This window comes from Dromiciops gliroides, chromosome 1 (genome assembly GCF_019393635.1).
Source record: "Dromiciops gliroides isolate mDroGli1 chromosome 1, mDroGli1.pri, whole genome shotgun sequence".
In the NCBI taxonomy this organism is placed as follows: Eukaryota; Metazoa; Chordata; class Mammalia; order Microbiotheria; family Microbiotheriidae; genus Dromiciops; species Dromiciops gliroides.
In genome coordinates, this window is record NC_057861.1 from 198,419,665 (window position 1) to 198,443,407 (window position 23,743).

A 23,743-nucleotide genomic window follows, 5' to 3' on the forward strand; every position below is an offset into this window, starting at 1 on the left:
TTATCTTGAAAACATAGGTCAAGAATATCTAAGGAATCAATGAAAGAAGGCAGCCTAGTTATTTCAGATTTCAAACTATGTTACAAAGTGAAAATCATCAAGAAAATCAGGTACAGGCTAAGAAATAGAGTGGCAAATCAATGGAATAGATTAGGTATACATTACAGAGTAGCAAATAACCACAGTAAGCTAGTGTTTAATAAACCCAAAGATTCAAGCTTTGGGATAGGAATTTAACTTTTGATGAATATTGTTGGGGAAACTGCAAAGCAGTTTGGTAAAAACTAGGGATAGAACATTTAACACCACATACCATGATAATGTCAAAAATGGATGAACGATTTAGACAAAAAGGGTAATATCATAGATAAGTTAGGGTAGTATGAAAAAAATGTACCTGTCAGATCTATGACAAGTATAGAGCTTGTGACCAAATAAGAGATAGCAAGGATTACAGGAAGTAAAATTGATCATTTTGATTACATGAAATCAAAAAGTATTTCCACAAATAAAACTAATGTTGCTAAAATTAGGGGAAAAACAGGAAATGGGGAAATTTTGCAGCAAGTTTCTTTGATAAAGGTTTCATTGCTCAAATATATAGGAAACTATTGCAAATTTGAAAAGATAATAGCTATTCCCCAGTTGGAAAATGGTCAAAGTGTATTGAATAAGTAGTTTTACAAAGAAGTCAAAGCTATCAATGGTCATATACAAATTATCTAAATAACTATTGTCGAGAAATGAAATTTAAAACAACCCTGAGATACAACCTTACACCTATCAGATTGGCTAATATGACAGAAAAAGAAAATGATAAATGTTGGAAGGGATGTGGTGGAAAAAATGGAACACTAATGCACTGTTGTTGGAGTTGTGAACTAGTCTAACCATTCTGGAAAACAACTTGAAACTGCACCCAAAAAGTGAAAAAACTCTGCATATCCTTTGACCCAGCAATACAGTAGACGTGTGTTTCAAAGAGATCAAATTAGAGAGAAAAGCACCTATCTACAAAAATATTTATAGCTCCTCTTTTTTTATGGCAAAGAATTGGAAATTTAGGAGCTGTCCATCAACTGAGGAATGACTGAACAAGTTGCAGTTTCTGATTGTTTTGGAATACTATGGTGCTATAAGAAATGACAAATAGGATAATTTCAGAAAAATCTGGGAAGACATATAAACTCATTCAAAGTGAAAGGAGAAGAACCAGGAGAATATTGCATACAGTAATAATAGTATTATAAAGATGACCAACTATAAAAGACATAGCTATTTTGATCAACACAAAGACCCAAGACAATTCCAATGGACCTATCATAAAAAAATGCTATCTACTTCAAAAGAGAGAACTGATGAATTCTGAATACAAATTGAAGAATACCTTTTTATTTTCTTAATTATGATTGTTTTCTTTTTGCTTGCATTACCTTTTGCAATATAGCTAATATGCAAATGCATTTTTTATAATTTCACATGTATAATCAATATCAAATTGCTTGTCTTCTCAAGGATGAGGAGGAGGAAGAGAGAGAAAGAGAATTTGGAAGACAACATTTTTTTAAAATTATTTTTAAATGTTTTATATGTAATTGGAAATTTTTTTTGGTGAGGCAATTGGGGTTAAGTGACTTGCCCAGGGTCACACAGCCAGTAACTCTTAAGTGTCTGAGGCCGGATTTGAACTCAGGTCCTCCTGAATCCAGGACCAGTGCTTTATCTGCTGCACCATCTAGCTTCCCCTGGAAAATATTTAATCAAATAAATAGAAATAATTAAAAGTCAAGCAACAGACAATTAGCACAGTGAGATCCTATATTATCTTCATATTTGAAACTACTTTGTATATATATTCTTTTTTTGTGTGGGGCAATGAGGGTTAAGTGACTTGCCTAGGGTCACACAGCTAGTAAGTATTAAATGTCTGAGGCCAGATTTGAACTCAGTTCCTCCTGAATCCAGGGCTGGTACTTTATGCACTGTGCCACCTAGCTGCCCTTCAAATAACTTTGTGATGATAGAATGTGTTCTAAGAAAATTTAGAAAGCCTAGAAAATCTAAGAAAAATCACCTGTTCCCCACTAAAAATCCTGTAAAAGGATGCCCTCAAAGCATGTTAAGATACTTCTCAAAAATGTTATGCACTGATTTTGTTAGGATTATGCTGACATAATTAAAAGACACATCCCTCCTTTCTATTAACAATTGGTAGCTTTTTTCATGGAATGTATTTTCTAAGGAAGCTTATTTGGGTGTTCATTACAAAGCACCTTTTATAGCAAAAAAGCTCCAAATATATATCTATATATACACATACATACATACATACATGTGTGTGTATAAATATAAGAGATAGAAATACACACACATATACACATCCCTACATAGAAAGGAAGGGAGGAGAGTATGGAATCATTTATCTGTCAAATTTATGAGCAGAGGAAGAATTCAGGACCAAAGAATATATAGAAAGAAAAACAAAATATAAAATTGATAATTTGGTTTCATAAAATTTAAAAGTTTTTGCACAAACAAAACTAATGTAACCAAGATTAGAAGAGAAGAAGAAAATTGGGAAAGAAAATTTTAAAACAAATATCTCTGATAAAGGCCTCATTTCTCAAATATATAAAGAACTGAGTCAAATTTATAAAAATACAAGTCATTCCCCAATTGATAAATGGTCAGAGGATATGAACAGGCAGTTTTCAAAGCTATCTATAATCATATGAAAACATGCCCTAGATCACTATTGATCAGAGAAATGCAAATTAAAACAATTCTAAGGTATCACCTTACACATATCAGAGTAGTAAATAAAACAAAAAAGGAAAATATTGGTTGTTGGAGGGGATGTGGGAAAGCTGGAACACTAATTCACTGTTGGTGGAGTTGTGAAAAGATCCTACAATTCTAGAGAGCAATTTGGAACTATGCCCAAAGGGCTATAGAACTGTGCAGACCCTTTGATCCAACAATACCACTGCTAGGTTTATATACCAAAGACATTCCCAAAAAGAGAAAAAGACTGATCTGTACAAAAATATTTATAGCAGCTCTTTTTGTGGTGGCTAAGAATTGGAAATCAAAGGAATGTCCATCAATTGGGGAATGGCTAAACAAGCTATGATATATGATGGTGATGGAATATTATTGTGCTATAAGAAATGACAGGCAGGATGACTTCAGAAAAGCCTGGAAAGACTTTTATGAACTGATGGATTATGAAGTGAGAAGAACCAAGAGAACATTGTGCACAAAGACAACAATATTGGTTCATGAAGAACTGTGAAAGACTTAACTATTCTCAACAATACATTATACAAAATTACTAATATGATAATATTTTACATAATTAAACATCTATAACCTATACCTGATTGCTTACCACCCCAGGGAAGGGGGAGTGGATGGAGGGAATGAGGGATAAAAATCGGAACCCAAAACTATAAATAAAAATGTTCACTACTTTAAAAAAATTTTAAGGGAGGGAGAGAGAAAGAAATATGAAAGAATACTAGTAAATTTGAAAAATGTTGATGGATATCAACAAAATTTCACAAATTTTAATATTGTGAAATATTTTTAAAAGTAAAAAAAAATTATATCATAGTATCTTTAAGCCAATGCAGACTGCACTCTGCCTTGAGGGATGGTAATCACTGTACCCTTAAACTGCACATTCTTATGACTACCAGAGTTACACTAAAGATGGGGGTAATCTTAATAATGATGGATAGAAATCAATCAATCAAGGGCCCACTAAATGCCAGGCACCGCGTTAAATGCTGGGGATACAAAAAAAAGACAATCCCTTCTCTCAATTTAATGTAAACAAATATATACAAAGTGAGCTATATACAAGACAAATAGGAAATAATAAACATAGGGAAAGTATTGGAAATAAGAGGGGTTGGGGAAGGCTTACTGTAGATATGGGATTTTAGTTGGGATTTAAAGGAAACCAGGTAGGGGTCAGTAGTCAGAGTGAAGGAGGGAAAATGTTCCAGGTATGGGGGACAGTCAGAGATAATGCCCAGAACTGAGATGGATTGTCTTGTTTGTGGAATATCCAGGAAGAAATTAGATTGAAGTGGGGGAGACTTGAAGTAGACAGACCCACAAGCAGGCTATTACAATAATTAAGGTAATGAGAGACTGCACTAGAGGTGATGGCAGTATCAGGGGGAAAGGGAGGTCATATTTAACAAATGTTGAAAGGGTGGAATTGACAGGCTTCCGCAAGAGAGTGGATATTGGGAATGATAGATAGTGAGGAATCCAGAATGACTCCAGTTGGGAGCCTGAGTGATTGGGAGGGCGGTGTTACCCTCCATAGTAATAGGGAATGTAGAAAGAGGAGAGGGCTTAGAAAGGAAGATAATGAATTCTGTTTTAGACATATTGAGTTTAAGATGTGAACAAGACATACAGTTTGAAATGTCTGAAAGGCAGTTAGAGATTTGAAGTTAGAAGTCAGCAGAGGTTAGGGCAGGACAGGTAGATTTAAGAATCAGCAAAGTGATAGCAATTAAATCCATGGGAATGGATAAGATTGCCAAGTGAAGTAGTATAGAGGAAGAAGAGAAGAGGGCCCAGGACAGAACCCTTAGACACACCTGTGATTAGGGGGCATGGTCTGGAGGATGATTACAAAGAAGACTGAAACAGAATGGTCAGATAATTAGGAGGAAAACCAGGAAGGAGTTTTCCTAAAAACTTAGAGAGAAGAGAGTATCAAGGAGGAGTAATCAACAGTGTCAAAAGCTACAGAGGGGTCAAGGAGAATAAAGATTGAGAAAAGGCCATTAGATTTGGCCCCTAAAAGATCATTAGCAATTTTGAGGAAAGCAGTTTTGTGGAATGATAAGGTTGGATGCCAGATTTTAAGAATCTAAGAAGAGAGGAAGAGGAGAGAAAATGGAGGCTCCCACTGTAGATGGCTTTTTCAACGAGTCCAGTTAGGGCAGAAGAGATATAGGATGATAGTTATCCATGAAAGAAGGAACAAGTGAGCATTTTTTGAGAATAAGGGAGACAAAAGCATGTTTATAGATAGTTGGAAATGAGCCAATAGAGAGAGAAAAAATAATTGAAAGAATGGGAATGAGAGAGGGGACAAATCGTTTGTTTGTTGTTTTTTTTTCAGGGCAATGAGGATTAAGTGACTTGCCTAAGGTCACACAGCTAGTAAGTGTCAAGTGTCTGAGGCCAGATTTGAAGTCAGGTCCTCCTGAATCTAGGGCCAGTGATTTATCCACTGTGCCCCGGGGGCAAATCTTTCTTAGAGTACCTTTATTTAGAAGAAGCCCATAGTATTTACTCTTTCAGACTGTTCAGTAGTCAAATTCATTTTGCTTTAGAAGTAAATTTGACTTATATTCCAAAATTTTCATTTAAGTCAAAAGTAGTTGTGAAAAAATTGACAGAAGAAAAAGTATTACTACTGTTTGCATATAGATGCCAAGAGGAACACATTTAAAGTGGCCTAAACATTTTTAAAAATTATGATATTTATGTTTCCTGAGTTACATGTTAAAATAATTTTTAACGTTTTTTAAAAAGTTTTGAGTTCTAAATTCTGCCCCTCCCTTTTTCCCTCTCTTCCTGCTTTCCTAAGATGGTAACCAATCCAATATAGCTTATACTTGTGCAATCATGTAAAACATTTCCATATTAGTAATTTTGTACAAGACCTAAATTTTTAAAAAAATAATGAAAGAAAGTGAAAGTCACATGCTTCAATCTGTATTCAATAAGTATCAATTCTTTCTCTGGAAGCTGACAGCATGCTACAATATGAATCCTTTGGTATTTTCTTGGATCACTGTATTGCTCCGAATAGTTAAGCCATTCACATTTTCATCAACGTACAATGTTACTGTTACCATTTACAATTTTCTCCTGGTTCTGCTAACTTAATTTTGCATCAGTTCATATAAGTCTTTCCAGGTTTTTCTGAAATCATCCTTCTTGTTATGTCTTACAGCACAATAATATTCCATCATAATCACATACCATAGCTTGTTTAGCTATTCCCTAATTGATGGGCATCCTCTCAATGTTCACTTCTTAGTCACCACAAAAAGAGTATTATGAATATTTTTGTACAAATAGATCCTTTTCCTCCCTGCACCTTGCCAATATCTTTGGGCTATAGACCTAACTGTGGTATTGCTGGATCAAAGGGAACACACAGTTTTAGTTCCAAACTGCTCTCCAGAATGGTTGGATCAGTTCAGAACTTATTTGTTGCTGTGGTAAATAAGAACCAAGAAATAGCTTGCAAAATAAAGATGGAAGCTGAGTGTTTTTCTAGAAGTAAGCAAAAATATAAGTGATGTGTATATTACCTTCTTAAATTCATTTTCATTTTAGTAGTTTACCCGGTTATCAATAATATGGGTAGGAATATAGTTCTTACCTTGACAGTGCCCCCCTTTAAATATACTTTTACATGCAAATTGAGAGATAGGCTTACCGTAAGCATCTCATGCACACTATTACTGCAGTGTTTCCTTCTTAAGTACAATATTGTTATGTAGTATAGACTTTAAGAGCTGAAATGGAAATGAATACAGTTTATCTTTGAATTACATACAGTACTGCATGTGTTATCAATCTATCAGAATCTCTGCCAAATTGAGGCTGGTGAGTGGAAGTAGATAGGTGACTATTTTCAGCAGTAAAAAGTCAGCAAATATTAGGATCAGCTGAGTCAGCCAGTTCTTTCCAACAACTCTCTATCCTTAACATTATTGACATATCTCTAGTCACAGGGAACTGATATTTAAATGTTACTTCACTGTCCAAATCACATAATGGTTACAAAATTCATGTCCTGTAACAACTTAAAGGAATTTGTTCATGGATTTCTTGTCACAAATTGGTTCTTCTTTAAGGTGAGTTCTCAAATCACAGTAGTCAATTCTGAATTATAACTAGCCGATCAATTTTAATGAATAGCTTTAAGTCATAAGGGGGAAAAAGCCTATTTCATATTACATGAACACAGAAGTATTTATTTACCATCATGTTAGTAGGCCTCCACCTGCTTCTAAATAATAAAACAGTAGTGCTTTAATAGTGTCATTTATAATCATATGATATCGCTTTTAAATCATAGTCTGTACATCATTATTAAATGAGATTGTAGCAGGCTACCCTATGTGACATGATGACTTCAGAACTCAGTAATGTTACAGGATCATCACCCTTGAGCCTAGTGATACTATAGATGAATCTTCATTTGTTTATTTACTTTCTTTAAAAAAAGTTCCTTAATATTCGTGACTTTCTTCAACAGTTACAGGTGTTTTGTAAGGACTAACCTTCTACAAATCTAGTGGCTAATTGTCATGCCTCTTTGATAAATGTAAATCATAAAATATGGTACACATACATATATTATGTGTATACCATTATCTCTCTATAGCATGGAGGGGATTGTAGACGTCTATGAGATTAAAAAGGGAAACATTTTATCAATTTTTAGTTTTGTTATTTTATTGCTACAATGCCATCAAGATGCCAATATAAATATTGTCATTTGTCATTTATTCATTTATCTATTCCTTCAACAATTTTTCAACAATTATTAAGCATTTAGTCTTCAGGCAAGGTTCTGGGATAAGTACAAAGTTGAGATACAACCTATCTTTTGCCTTCATGGAAATTACAATAAAATAATAGGGTCTGCAGAAAATTGACTGAAGAACATGTGAGTTTCTTTGACTTTTGGAGATAAGCCAAATGATTGCAAGACTTTGGGATTCAATGTCTTAGAATAAAAAAAGCATTGTAAGAAGGCCTTCCCAAAGGAAGTTACCTCAGGTGCTCTAAGAATATAAATAGGGTACCAGTTATGCATATTTATATGCTTCTAATCACATTACTCTTCTGCCCCACCCAAACCTTCAAGTGTTTCCAATTGCTAATTAAATAAAGCATAACTCCCTATTTGAAATCTTGTACAATTTAACTCCAATCTACCGTCCAGACTTATATTCTATTCCTTTCTACTTATTCTACATTCCAATTCAATCCAACAATTAAACACTTATTAAGCCAATGAACTATGCTTATGCTTGACCCACGGCAGAAATAAAAATATTCCCTGTATTCCAGAAACTTATATTTTACAGGAGAAGTGGAAACAGTAATGCACAGAAAATTAAATATAAAATGCATGAAATCTAATTTGGGGGATGTGGGAATGTAATTTAATAATTAGTGCATTCGAGACAGACTTCAAGTAGAAAGTTGCACTGAGTTTCCTTGAAGGAAGCCATGAATTTGAAAAGTTAAGTTGAGAGTGCATTCCTTGCATGGTGGGGAGAGGGTTAGCCTTTGTAAAGACACAGAGGAAGGAGATGGAATATTGTGAACAGGGACTAGCTAATAGGTCAATTTGTCTGAAATGTCGAGTGTATTAGGAGTATGCTGGAGACCAATGTGAAGGGCTATAAATGCCAAACAAAGGATTTGTATTTTATCCTGGGAGAAATAGGGAACCACTATAACTTCTTGAGCAGAACTGTACCTTAGGAATGTCAATTTGATAGCTCTATGGAGAACTGATGAGAGGGAGAAAGAGATTAGGTTCAGGGAGACTGACTTAGAAGTTATAATAATTTAGGCAAGTTTTGATGAGGACTTGAATAGATGATGCTGCAGAGGTAGAATTGACAAGATTTGGCAACCAATTCAGGAAGGAAGGAAGGAAGACTAAAATATCAAGGATGACTCCAGGGATGTAAATATGGGTAACTAAGACCATAATGGTGACCTTGGCAGAAATATGCTAATTAAAGTGAGGTGGGTTTTTTTCCCTAAAAATGATAATAAGCTCTATTTTAGATTTATTGAATTGAAGATGCATATGAGATATCCAGTTGGAGGTACCCAACATGTAACTGATGATGTGGAACTGGAAATCAAGAGAGAGATGATAACTGGATATGTAGATCTGCAAGTTGTCTGCATTAGGATTCTATGTAGGAGCTAATGACACTACTGAAAAAGACAAGGCATTGATAGAAAAGAAAAAGAAAAAAGAAGAAATCCCTGGACTGAGTATTAAGCAGAAAAAGATTCTTCAAAACTTTTGCATCCCAAAGTTCTATTTAAACCACTGATTCTATTGATCTGGAACAAAAGATGAAAAATTCTATAGGTTTATATTTCACTCAAGACTCTGATAACACACACTAAACCCTAGTACTCAGTTTAGTGCTATATAGGCAAGACCCCTCTCAGGGTTCATTTTTCTCTGTGCTGTGGGATCTACTACTCTGGGTTTTTAAAACAACAGAGATTGATCTTAAACCCATTTCCATAGCATTGCTGGGCACATAGAAATCACAATAACTCATAGTCATTCTTGTTAAAATGTGGCAGCTGAGTCCAAGGAATAGCCTCAGCTCACAATGAAATTTCCATGAATACGTATGGCTTCATTCAATAAGGAGCAGGTTTCACCAGAAAGACTTTGGTCAACAGATTTGTACTGAAATAAACCTCATGAGTTGACACTAACTTAATTAAAAAGTGATAAATCTCTCTATCCTAGTCTATCAGCTCTTTTTAAAAAGAGAGAGAAGAAATTTCAGTCTCTCCTTATTAAGTCGCACTAGTAGGCACTTATAAACACAATTTCCATCCTATGTTTTATTGTCATATAGCATTTAACATAACTATGATTTTTCCTTCTATGCTAGGTAAATATATATTTAAACCATCTTTCATTTGCCTATATTCTTTAATTCTAATGTTGATTTCACATGAGTCAGAGGACCTGGATTCATCTCTGCCATTTACTGTGTTCCCTTTGTCAACCTCTTTAGAACTCAGTTTCCTCATCTATAAAATGAGTAAGTTGGACTAGAGATTTCTACCATCTGCATCAGCTCTAGATCTGTAATCTTATGAATCCCAGATCTTGCCATTATATGGTGCCAGTCCTATGGTATTCTTCACAGTGAACTGGCCACTAATGCTCTGAAGAAAGAATTTTTTTAATATACCACATAATTCCCTCATTAAAGAAATATAGCTCATTTTATTCGATACCCCGCTTAGTTATTCTTTGTACATGTCAATATCCATATGTATACATATACAAACATATACAGAAACACAAATGTATTTGGCTATCATTAAATAATGAATTCATAGCCCTTGATAGAAAGTTAATTGAATTATAGACCATGAACTATTGTTCCTTTTGGCATTATTGGCATATCCTCCATAGCACAGCCATTTCCTCTAGTTTCTCCATTTCTCCAGTTAGACAGAGCCTATTCCTTCTCTTATCTTGGACTTTGGTTTCTTCCCATTAGCTTACAGATATGCTCAGGTCTAACACATCCAGATGCCTTCCCACCATCTGTATTTCATCATCACGCAGTCTTTCAACCCTATGAATTGGCTTCCACCCTCAACACTCTACTGAAACTGCTATTTTAGAAGGTCACCAATGCATATTTTTTCTGTCCTTGAACTTTGCAGATCTTCATTCTGTTGAGCACCTCCTTTTGGATAGCACCTCCCCCCTTAGCTTGGCATAGCACATTCTCATCTTATATCTGTCATTTTTCCTTTTGCATCTTCTTTTCTTGCTTCTTGTCTTTTTCCTGATTTTTATCTTTTTGAACCCTCAATAATCTCATTCATTCACACAGCTATCCATAACACTTCTTTCTATTCTTAGAATCCCCAGCTCTGACCTTTCTTCTGAGCTTCACATTCACATTTCTGCTTGTCTATTGGACAACCCCAACTGGGTGCTCTAGGGACTCTTCAAACGTATTTTGTCCAAAGCTAAAATTATATTTTTATAAGGTACTGCTCCTTATTCTGATTTCTTATTTATTGTCTCAATCAGCGTCACCACCAGTGATTCTTTTATTTTAAAACGTTGGCATTATCTTTAACTTTTTTATCTCTCTCACTTTTCATATTCAACCTCTTAACCAAAGTCTGACAATTCTACCTATTCTCACACCTCTATCCTTTCTATCATCCCTGTTTCTACATTAGTACAGTCATCATTTCCTGAATTACTGCGAAGCAGAACAATGTAATAAGAAGGGATACAGTGAAAATTTTAAATCGGGAAGCTTACATTTGAAATTCTAGTGCTACCCATCTGTGTAACAATCAGTCAGCTGGTAGACATTTATTAAGTACCTACTATTTGTTAGGTACTGTGCTAATCAATGAGGATACAAAAAGAAACAAAAGATAGCCCTTGCTCTGGAGGAGCTCACCATCTAATGGGTGAGATAACAAACAAATATGTACAAAGAAGCTATGTTAAAGATAAATAGCAAATAATCAACAGAAGGAAGGCACCAGAATTCAGAAGGATCAAGAAAGACTTCCTGCAGGAGGTGGAATTTTAGCTGGGAATTAAAGAAAGCCATGAAGTGGATATGATGAAGAAGAACATTCCAGGCATGGGGAACAGCCAGAAAATTGCCTGGAGCCAAGAAATTCTTCCAGAACTGACAAGAAGGCCAGTGTTAGTGGATCAGAAAGTATATGGCGGGAAGGGTATAGGATATAAGAAGACTGGTAGGGAAGAGGAGGCTTTGACACTAAACAGAGGTTTTTGATTTTTATACTGGAAATTATAGTGAGCCATTAGAGTTGATTGAGTAAGGGCGACATGGTGAGACTGATGCTTTAAGAAAATAACTTTGGCAGCTAAATGGAAAATTGACAGAAGTAGGAAGAGACTTGTAGCAGGCAGACCAACTAATAGGCTATTTCAGTATTTCAGGCATTATGCATGAGGCATCGTACCAGAATAGTAGTATCAGAGAAGGAGGTCCATTCAAGAGATGTTGCAAAATTGAAGTTGACAGACTTGATAACAGATTGCATACAGAGGATGAGAGAGAGTACGGAGTCAAGAGTGAAATGTAGGTTTTGAGTATGGGAGACTGGGCAGATGGTGGTACCCTCACTAATAACAGGAAAGCTTGGAAGTATAGCTGGTTTGGGGGGGAAATGATGAATTCAATTTTGGACATGTTGAATTTAAGATGTCTACTGGTTATTCAGTTGGATATATTTGTAAGGCAATTTGATATGTGATATTGAGGATAAGCAAAGAGATTAGGCTATGATCAGTAGACTTGAGAATCATCAGCATAGAGATGATAATTAAATCCATGGGAACTGATGAAATTGTAAAGTGAGGTAGTATGGAAAAAGAGGAGGATCCAGTACAAAATTCTGAGGACCCAGAAAAGGAGACTGAGAAAGAGCAGTTTAAGAAAAAGAGGCAGGGGGAAGCTAGGTGGTGCAGTGGATAGAGCATCCAGCCCTGGAGTCAGGAGTACCTCAGTTCAAATCTGGCCTCAGACACTTAACACTTACTAGCTGTGTGACCCTGGGCAAGTCACTTAACCCCAATTGCCTCACTTAAAAAATAGAGAGAAAAAGAGGCAGAAGATGGTGGTGTCCCCAAAACTTAGAGACAATAGAGTATCAAGGAGAAGAGGGTGATCAACAGTGTCAAAGGCTATAAGGAGATCAAGGAGAATGAAGTTTGAGAAAAAGCCATTGGATCTGTCAATTAAGAAATCAGTATTGGGGCAGTTAGGTAGCACAGTGAATAAAACATCAGCCCTGGATTCAGAAGGACCTGAGTTCAAATCCAGTATCAGACACTTGACGCTTACTAGCTGTGTGACCCTGGGCAAGTCACTTAAGCCTTGTTGCCCTAAAAAAAAAATCATAGAGGACCCAGTGGAAGTTGTGTAACATAAATTTGTAGTAACAATAGGCAAATCACTTAAACTCTGTGACTCTGTTTCCCCATAAGGTAATGCCAACTTCTCTTGGATTTTTGCAAACCTTAAAGCATAATATAAATATGAGTTATCATTATCACAACAGTATCCCAATCAGTTTTCCTCCTTCCACTTTATCCATTATACAAATCTATCCTTCACACAGATGCTAAACTAGTCTTTCTCTTGCCTAGATTTTAATTTTTGGAAGTCAGGGCAATGGGAGTTAAGTGACTTGCCCAGGGTCACACAGCTAGTAACTAGATTTTTAAATGTCCTTTATCTTTCCCTATTAAAATTGTCACTGGCCCTCTACTTTGTACTGAATAAAGTTAAATTGCTTTGACTAATATTCAAGATATACCATAGATTGATACTATCCTACCTACCCAGCCTTATAAACTTCTCTGTATCATGTTCTTTATGTTCAGGCTAAATTGGGTCATTTGCTATGTCCCAAAATGATCTCTGCTTTTCTTTCCACTCTTTACTCACACTTTCCCTTCTTTCTGGAATATAATCTATCTCTCTTTTTGCTTGTGGAATTTTTGTTTTACTTTGAAAATTGTACTAAACTGGCACCTTTCCTAGAAAGTTGTCCCTGATCCCTTCTCTGAGTAATTATCTCTCTCTCCTTGGGTTTTACATTGCACTTATTTTTATGCTCTCAATGTCTTTGCCATGTATTATTGTTAATTATATCAATTTATGTATATCTCTTTCCTTTATCAGACTGTAAGCTCCATGAGAGAAAGGATTATATCTTATATAAATGTTGTATCTCTGCCAGTGCCTACCACAGAGTTCTGAATATTTTAGACACTTAATAAATGTATATCTAATTGAATCAAATGTTCTTGAACAAGGACTGACCTGACCTTACTTCTTGTTCATTTTGTGATAAAAGAACCTGGGATCAGAGGTAAGCAAATATAACTGTCTTAAATAATCATAGCTTCTGGTTATTAATATATTCATGGAGTACACAAATCTTTCTGATTATAGCCAATTTGAAAAGTATCTTCCAATCAAATTCAATCTAACAAATGTTTCTTATATGCCTACTGTGCCCAAGGCAATGGAGGGAGAAAGACAAAAATGAAACCATTCAATTGACAGTCTGACATTAGAGGAGGGTAAAACATGTATGCTGCAATACAAGGAAATTTGAGGAGGAAGAGAGAATGAACTACTGACTGTATGGACAGAGAAAGGTTTCAGGGACTGAGTCTTAAAGTTCAACATTTTTGAAGGATTCTAAAGGGTGGAGATAAGGTTGGAGTACACCTTAGGCATGGGGGGTGGGGTGGGGAATAGCCTGTATCTAGGCATAGAGGTAGGAAATGGAATGTTTGTTTTCACTAGTAGCCTAGTTTCACTAAAATACTGAATGAAGTAGGAAAACAATATAACACATCTTTTTTTAAAAAATGGATGTCATACTGCGGAAGTCTTGTAATAAACTACCAAGGAACTTTTATCTTATTCTAGAAATAATAGGCAGCCACTGAATATTGTTGAGCCAAAAACTGACATTTTCTTTTTTTTTCTTGTAAGGCAATTGGGGTTAAGTGACTTGCCCAGGGTCACACAGCTAGTAAGTGTCAAGTGTCTGAGACCAGATTTGAACTCAGGTACTCCTGAATCCAGGGCTGGTACTTTATCCACTGCACCATCTAGCTGCCCCAAGAACTGACATTTTCAAGTCTATACATTAGGAAGATTGATATGTCCGTGATATAGAGGATGGGATGGAAAGGATAAAGGCTCTATCAATAGGATAGGTGAGAGGTAATGAGTTCCAGAGCTATCCTGTTTCTGTGTGGAGAGGAGGAGATGTTATATAGATAGGGCCTTGTCAACCTGTTGGATTTGGATAAACTGATGATAACTTCCAGTTGGAGAAATCCAACAAACAGTTGGTAAAATAGAATTGGCATTTAGAAAAGACATCAGGGCTACTTAGTTAGTTGTTGTTGTTTTAAATTTGGGGTTTATAAGCATAGAGGTGATCTTTCATCCTACAGGAAATGACGAAATCACAAAGTGAGTAGGTTGTGGTGAGGGAGTTGGTGTGGTTGTGTAGAAAATTATATATGACATAGCCTTAGGTACAGGACATGAATGATGATGCAGCAAAGGGTCTGAGAATGAGTGGTCAGAGAGGCAGGAATTATAACTTTGTATCTGTATAATGCTTTTTTGTTATTCAATATATCATAAAGTATGTTTTTTTGTTATTCAATATGTCATAAAGTATATAGCATGGTCATTCTCACTTTACACTTGAAGAAAGACAGAAATGTCAATGTATTCACATTTAAACAGAAAAATATATGATAGCAAAATTATCATTTTATTTGTCAGAGAGGACACCGTTGCTCAAGAAGAGCTTTACTCAGGTCCCTTTATCCTCCTAGAAAAGGAAAAACTTGATCCAAATCACATTTCTGAGAGAAAAGATAAGTAAACATTACTTGGTGAAATCAAAGAGTTACTTTCTTGGTCAAACCTTATGAATGAGCTCCTAGTATTCTGGAAAAGCAACAGAGCACCATGTTTAGACATCCCCACACAAAGAAAACAATTATAATTTGTACAGATGGGGAGGGTGAGGGTTGGAAGAACCAGAAAGTAATGTGAGAAAGGAAGTTCATTAGGTTAGTATAAGTAATTGTCATACCCTCTTTTTTCTTTGACAAAACAGCAAAATCTTTAAAGCCAGTCTTGACTTAGTTTAAAATAAACTCAAAGTCAGAAGATACTGTTCATTTATAAATAAAAATAACACCAGGATACTTGCCCGGAAGGGCAAAAAGTTCCTATAAATCTTTTAAGGGCTTCAGAGTCAACATACACATAAGCCAGTGGATCAAATTTTGCCTTCATCATTCCTAGTGTGACTCGATAATCTTTGCCTTACGATGGTTACTTTGTTTATTTTCTCTCCCCCTTCCTTCCCTCTATAACATTGAACAAGACAATCACTATTTTTTAGGGCTGCTCAATACAATCCATTTTTCTTGTGGCTTAGCAGAAAACTGAAGTTGGGCATTTAAAATTATAACTCTGATATTCATATACTTATAGCAGTTTTTATACAGTAGCAGATCAAAAATATCCAAATCTTGTGACCAACCAATTCAAAGATTTGGGATGTTTGTGAATCTCATTGCTGTGATTAAACTGTAATTTTAAAGGCACTTCCCATAACTAATATAGTAAATGCTTTCTCTTTCAAATGCAAGTAAATGTATAGCAAATAAAATAGCCTATATTATTTATTTTTGTCTAAGTACTTATCTGAATCCTTCCCACCTTGTACCTCACAAAAATGTCATATAGATAAGGTAGAGGATGGCAGCAATTGCAAAATTCTGCTTCAGTTCAGAACCTTTTCTTTTTTCTTTCTTTCTTTCTTTCTTTTTTTTTTTTTTTTTGCAGGGCAATGAAGGTTAAGTGGCTTGCTCAGGGTCACACAGCCAGTAAGGGTCAAGTGTCTGAGGCCAAATTTGAACTCAGGTCCTCCTAAATCCATGGCTGGTGCTTTATCCACTGTGCCACCTAGCTGCCCCCTCAGAACCTTTTACAATTGGGGTACATGATGTGGTCTTCACTGGAAGGTAATAGATGGAAGGGAGGTTAATTCAATAGACAGACAGGCTAAGGAGTTAATAACAGGCAAAGTATCGAAATAGAAAAATGGCATGATGAGAATGAGGAAATGGAAAGTTCTCCAATTTGACCAAAACTATGGTACTGAACTATAAGAAATAGGGTAGAATGAAACAAGTCTGAAAAGGTTGATTGGAGACAGATTATGGAGGCCCTCAAATGAGAGTTTTATGAATTTATGTTTTAGTAGGTAAAGGGGAACCACTGACAACTTATAAGAGATGAATAAAATAATCAGAATGGTACATTAGGAAGATCACACTAGTAGCACTATGAAGGGTGGGATGGAGATAGGATAAACTGGAAGTAGAAAGATCAATTCAAACCTAAAAGAAATGTGGCCCAAAATAGTAGTTGCATTTAAATTAGAAAAGTACAGATTTGTGCAAAAGATATTGCATATATAGATGAGTAGAAAAATTCCAATATGAGTCTGATTTCCCAAGCCTGGATGATAGGGAAGATGACAATGTCATAAATAGAAATACAAGAATTTAGAGATGGGGGCATTTTGGCAGGAAGATGATGAGTTCAGTTATGGTAATTCTAAGTTTGCAGCAATATATCCAAGTGGATATATTAGCAAGTAATTATATATATAGGACTGGAAATCTTAAGGGGTATATGGGAGGTTCGGGATGGAAATGTGTGTGTGTGTATATATATTGTACAAAAACTTAGTGAAACACTACCTGTAAGGTGATGGAAGAAAATGAAAGAGAAGAGTAGAACAAAAAAAAAAAAGAGCCATTAGGAAGATAGAAGAAGAATCATATGAGAGGTGTTTCCAAGGAAGATATAAAATAGTGAAGGATGTGGTCCACCGGGTTCTGCAGAGAAGTTGAGAATGAAGAACACAGAAAAAAGGGGCCAGTCATTGGATTTTGCAATGGGATAGTCTTTTGTGACCTCTGAGAGAGCTGTATCAATAGAGTTTTGAAGACAGGAACAAAGATGTAAGAGGTCAGAGACTGAATAGATTGAGGCAAAGAAGGAAGCAAATATAGATGACTGACAGAAACTTATCAATGAACTGAGAAATATGATGATTGCTTGAAGAAGTAGTGAGTGAAGGGAATTTTTTTTTCTTAAGGTAAAAGAAAAAAAAGTTGACAAAAAAGTAAGCAGGCAGTTTTGAAATATTATTACTATATAGATATGACACACAGAAAGCTTTGTGGAAATATTAATATAATTTTGTGGGTTTCCATGTCCTCATTCTTATAGTTTATGATGTTATGGTTCAATGGAATTGTTTTATTTTGCCAATGCTAACTTCATATAGCCACCCATACTTTTCTATGTGAGAATGGTTAGTAAAGAGGGAAAGAAGAATTTTAACTCTAACCTATTTAATCTTGACTTTCCTTAAATTTACCAGTTATTAGCATTTGAGATTTCATATGAACACGAGAGTTCATTATATTATTCCTCTTTTTGCCACATGCTTGCTCATCATTCTTCTAGGCATGAAAGTATGTATTTTTGTGTGGGCTGGCACATGTGGAATTCTGCGTATGTGTATATTTGCATGTTTTAGAGAGGAAAAAATGATAGCCATGCCAAGAGAAGGGTCTCAACCACTGTGGATAAATCAATCCATCAAAAAAAAAAAACAATTCTGCCATGAAACTTAATCACTAAAGGTCATGTCGGGGAGTGAGGAACAGATTAAATTAGCATAGTATTAGATATGGAAAATGATTTCTGTCAAAATCATCTTTACCACAATTATAATATGTTAATTACGTATTTCATTAAGGAAGTTGATTATGGTTCACAGATGAAATCATGCAGGCGAAGACACCTGGAAGGAAGCACTAGAGCCTGAAGCTTCTCTCTCTCTCTCTCTCTCTCTCTCTCTCTCTCTCTCTCTCTCTCTCTCTCTCACTCTCTCTCTCCTTTTTCTACGTTAAATAGAGACATATTTATTTTAGTGATTTATGTAGATCTCATTCAGAAGAGCTGTTGCCTTTTTTTAATTCCAGCTATCTGATTCACGAAGCAGTGCTAATAAGTGAATAAAAACTACAAATCTAGTGATGGTGCCCAGATCTTCACTTTTCCTTCCTTTCCATGCTTAGAATGAAATACCTAAGAACGATGCCCTTTACTTTTACATTTTTCCTGCCTTTTATACTTATTTCTTCTTCTTGTCTCTTCTCTCTTGTATTCCAAGTATCCAAAGTTTACACAACACCTAAGACTATGGCTTCTAACTCTTCACTGAAAATGTAACATTGACTGACTAAGAGATGTGAGATTGTTTCCTTTTGCAATGGAATATGATATCCCTGAAGGGTTTATGCTAGCCATTTGCAAGAAGCATGGTTAATCATCGGAATACTGCACTGAGTCTAATGTTAACAGCAAATCATAATCCTGTCCTGGAAAGTACTCATGATGAAGATGGCAATGAGTGTGGAGTCAAAAGTGGTAAAGTACTATTTGATATCTACAAGTCAATTACTTAATATTTGTGCTTTTCCCCAGTATCACCCATTCTTTTTTCTTCATTATGTTCCAAAATTAATTCATTGGGAAGTAGGAAAGTGTTTAGAATTTTATATGGCCTTCCCCAGTATGTAAAACCTTTCTATGCAGCAAGAGTCCTAGGCCTCCCTTTAGGGACTCTCCTAAAATTTGTGCTACTTCATCTGCACATATGGACACAGATCACATGCAAGCAAACAATCATAAGTTAGCCCCAAGTGGCAAATGATGTTGAACTTCAGGGCATGGTAGCCAAAATAGGCAGATTATAAACAACCAAGGAAAAATAGTTCCTAGAGATGCCCCCTAGGACTAAAGGCCACATGAGACTCAGTCAAATATAATTACCTCATCCTAAGACTTCATCGTGAGTGAGAATGCATCAATGCTTGTATGCCCTTGGATTGATAGATTTTGCCACGCAGAATAATCATTGTTGGAATTAAGCATAATTGTCAAGAAAGACTTGGTCATCATGAGAAAGACTGTCTTATACAACTGTCCTTTTGCTTTCCAACAGTAATTACTTTAGTAATTAATCTCTGTCATTTAACTGTATTACATTTTGAAAAGAGAAAATGGAAGAAAGGCCAGTTTCAGGCTAATTTACATCACAGTTTAAAATCCCAGAATAGGGTGAATCAAATGTCAAATTTAGCCCTTTCTGTCTCTTTCTAACATCTAGTACCAATGGCAGAAAAAGCTAAAGTTGTATCTCTCTGAAAACATAGGCTGAAAAGACCATAGTCTTTTGGATTCTTCGTGGAAATCCTAGTGACTTTTTCCTGAGTATAAAGAAATACAGTTAATAAGCACATAGATGAAAGCAATTGAGAGAATCCCTTCTGCTGAAATCCCATATATGCTACTGGCAATGACAATTACCCATAATACAGCAAAGTAATTCATCAATAATATCACCAGTGATCAAATACACCTGTTTCACAAGTTTCTTGAATACTTTCCCCCTCTTCTCAACTGTTTAAATTAACTTGTATTATCTTCTTTATTGAACACTGAATTTTATGTAACTTTAATAGGGTATTTATATAGTGTGAATTTTTATTCAAATTGTTAACTTAATTTCTCATTTTTGGTACATACCATATATTATCTTTCTTTGAAATAGAAAAACTTAGGAACTGAAATCACATTGTAAGGAATAGTTTATTTTAAGTAAATGAAATTTTCTTTATTTGGTTTGCTTTCCCATCATTTCCCTTCTGTCATAATCAAGGTATATCAGGTGATAAGCTTTAAAGAGCCCTTCTTTAGACTGAGATCTGAACCAAATATCATTAAAAATGCACTTTTAAAAATGCAATCCCAGATACTTTGAATATTGAAAGAACTAATTTAAGAAATGTGAAAGGAGCAAGAATCTAGGCATCTTCCATTGTCTGATGGCTTCATCCCCACCATTCCCTGCATAAAACAAATGGGTACATTTCTAACAGGGCAAAAGACTAAGAGATGTATCACTTCACAGAATCATAGTTAAGGTGTTCATTTCAACTTCAGTATTCAATCTTCAGCCAACTAGTCTCTTTCCACAGCACAGAACATTATTATCCCAATTGTTATGGAAAGAAACAGAAAGAAAATAACAAATTTCTGTGAAGTAGGGGGAGGATTAAAATGCCTGTGTTGTAAGAAAAGAGAATCATAATGTGATACATGAGGAGGAGGGGGAGGAAAATTAGACGACAAATAAGTTGGAAGAGGGGGGAGGAGAGCGAAACAAGGGTGATTATGGGAAACAGTTATTTTCTTTTAGTCATGCTAAGCACATGGAGTCTCACCGGAAGGATGTTTCTGTCCACCAAACATGACAAAGCTCCCTTTGAACTCTCTTTGTAGCTCATGTACTCTCAAGTGCAGACATATAGGCAGTGTGTGTGGCTAATTTGCCTTGCTAATTCTATTTGACTAAATTTGGTTTGTCTTGCTAAAAAAAAAAAAAACCTTACATGGATGCTCTGAAGCATTTATTTGATCTAAACCCTCCCCCCCCTTTTACCACAATGAAGATGAAATAGAATTTTATTAAAGCAATTGAAATACTTCATTTTTTTTAGCTAGTTGTGTGATCCTCATACTCTAGGGGAGATTTTATCCAGGTTTCTTAGGAATTCCCCGTGGCTTTCTGGCAGAGAGAGAGAGAGAGAGAGAGAGAGAGAGAGAGAATCTGTATAGGCCCAATGCATCCTTCTTAAAGCAGGTTATAGGCTTCATATATAAATGAAACAAACAAAAAATTCCTAGCAATTGACCTACTAAGCGAATCTATATTAGAACGCACTTAAAAAAAAAAAGACTATGAGGTTTTAGTTAACAAGGACTGACTGGTACTTAAAAGCCAGGTTTTTTCCCCTCCCCACTCACTCCTTCTCCAGAGCTAGCTTGTTATCCTTTCAGGCTGGACAATACAACAGCACGTCTGTCTCTCCCCCTCTTCTCCCCAAATCAAAGATCAAAGGCTGCATTTGTAAAGCAAATAGTTGGAGAGTTACAGCCGGGTTTGATGAAAACCCACTCCAGGCCTCTTGGGAGATATTACCTTCCTCATTATTCCACTGATTGGCCTTATTTCATCCAAGGATTACTGCACATTCTCCTGACGGCTGATGAGCAGCTTCATGAATATACAAAATAATCCAGCGGCACTGGGCCAGCACTGATTATTATTGTGAAACTCGGAGGAGCTGCTTCAAATGAGCTGCTGGAGACGGTGGAACTCTTCCTCCCCGTTTTCCATCTGATTTTACCACAAGGATCCTTATTAGGCTATTTTTCACATGTCTGTAAGAGAAAGAGAAAGAGAGAGATATTGCATCTAGTTAAAAATGATCAGGGAATTCTGGGTACCAGATGTTTTTTGCTTAATATTGCAAAATGGCTTTTATTAGATTACACTAAGCACTTACTAACTACAGTTAAACTGCTTTGCAGAGAAACCTGATGGGAATGCTGCCCTGAATAGCTTTTTTTAAAATTCACCATCTCAGATTTGTGTATTTATATGTGTGTCTAGTCATGTTTACGTGTGTTAGAGGTTGAGGATGGCAATTGGAGAGAGAGAGAGAGAGAGAGAGAGAGAGAGAGAGAGAGAGAGAGAGAGAGAGAGAGAGAGAGAGAGAGAGATGCTATGGTTATACAATTCTCAAGGACTGCTGCACACTGGTCCTGGAATAATTTAACATCACATTGAAATCCAGCCTCTTTGGCCAAAGAACTTGGCCAAGGTGTTAATGAAACAGTAATGATAGAGAGCAAAGGTGTTTATTTTCAGATTCAGTCTAGCAGAAACAGTTTTGACACAAAGTACCTCTGATGGTTCCAATCTCCTCTGATGGATTCAGACCCAGGGTTGAAGCTACTTGTTGGAATAGTACCTTTCTTCTTTTTTGATGCTAATGCTATTTTGAAATGCATATGGAATATGATAGACAGCCTGGTAGAAAAGCAGCATCTCTGGGAGACCTGCTTTGAACAGGGCCAGGGGAGCTTTCCATTTTCCTGCTTTAAAAAAATATTTAATCCCAATTATGCAAAGCAAAAAGGTGGGCTCCTTATTGGTTTTCAGTAGCCTCTAAACCAATCAGAACACATGATTTACTGCATTGCCAATTTAATATCTGATAAACGGGAGCCCTGTAATTGTCATTTACGGTTGGGTGCACTTGTTTTTAGTGTTGGTGAACTACTGAACTTCCCTGTGCAATAAATGTCTTATCCCGCATTTTGTAATATGTCACGTGAAATAAATGACTAAATTGAGTGACTCTCAGCTCTTTCTTGCCACTTTTGCCACTGTACTAGGCATCCTGCTATATTATATTTTCTGAGCAAAGGACTCAGAAATCTGATCCATTGTCTTCGATGATGACAGGCAACCTGCCCTATTTCAAATAAGATGGAGCTTCCTTTAAGAAAAGATGCCAGTTGTTATTGAGAGGTGTGAAAAATCCAGTTGTATGTATGGCTAGCTATATGGTTGGTCGAAACTTCTTTCGGGAGATCTTTGTTCCTATCAGCCCCCTTACTCACCCAACTTTCCTTGGAAATCTATCTACGGAAATTATTTATATGAAAACACTTTTAAAGTTACAGAGCACTCTACAAATTCTTATGTTGTGGTTGTTCTCATCTGGGTTCAAAAGAGCTCAACTAGAACAGGTTATTGTTATTAATAGTTAATGATTATAACTATCATTCACAGTATGAGGATTTTAAACACTTTTTGATGATGAGACCACCAGGATAGCCCTCCTGGTTTTCTGTCAAGAATTGGACTCTATCAGATTCCATTAAAAGTTTGAATTCCAGGACTGTGTCTGGGTCCAGCCCAAAAACAAATTCCCTCATTGCTAGCCAGAAAGGTTCTACCAGATTCAGTCAAAAATTTGAATTCCAGAGCCATTTCTGGGTATGTCTGAAGGCAAATTTCCTTGTGGCTAACCCTGATGGTTCTAAAGGCCTGTGTCAGAAGATGCCTACAGTTTGGTGTCTGGGAAAAATCTGTCAGGCAGATAGGGTTTTGCAGCATGCTGATGAGCAAACCAGTGCTACATTTTAAACAAGGCTGCTGCACACAGAGCTACCCCAGCACGGTAATTTAATGAATCTACATTTCATGACTGAAGTGATAAGGATGAAACATTTTAAAATAACCAAAAGGTAGATACACCAAAAAAAGTCTGATGAAACATTAAATGAATGTAGTGTAACACATTATCTTTGCTTCTGCACATCCAAAAAGCGCAATG

General features: G+C 35.9%; 1 long non-coding RNA gene across 1 annotated transcript in view; it reads right to left on the minus strand.

Annotated features, from left to right (window-relative positions):
* LOC122737349 overlaps positions 1–21,743 on the minus strand; it is a 68,553-nt gene extending 46,810 nt beyond the window's left edge. The window contains exon 1 of the long non-coding RNA XR_006354245.1: positions 21,535–21,743. This is a non-coding gene — a long non-coding RNA (uncharacterized LOC122737349). The remainder of the gene's footprint in view (positions 1–21,534) is intronic.
* Positions 21,744–23,743: the final 2,000 nt, after the last annotated feature.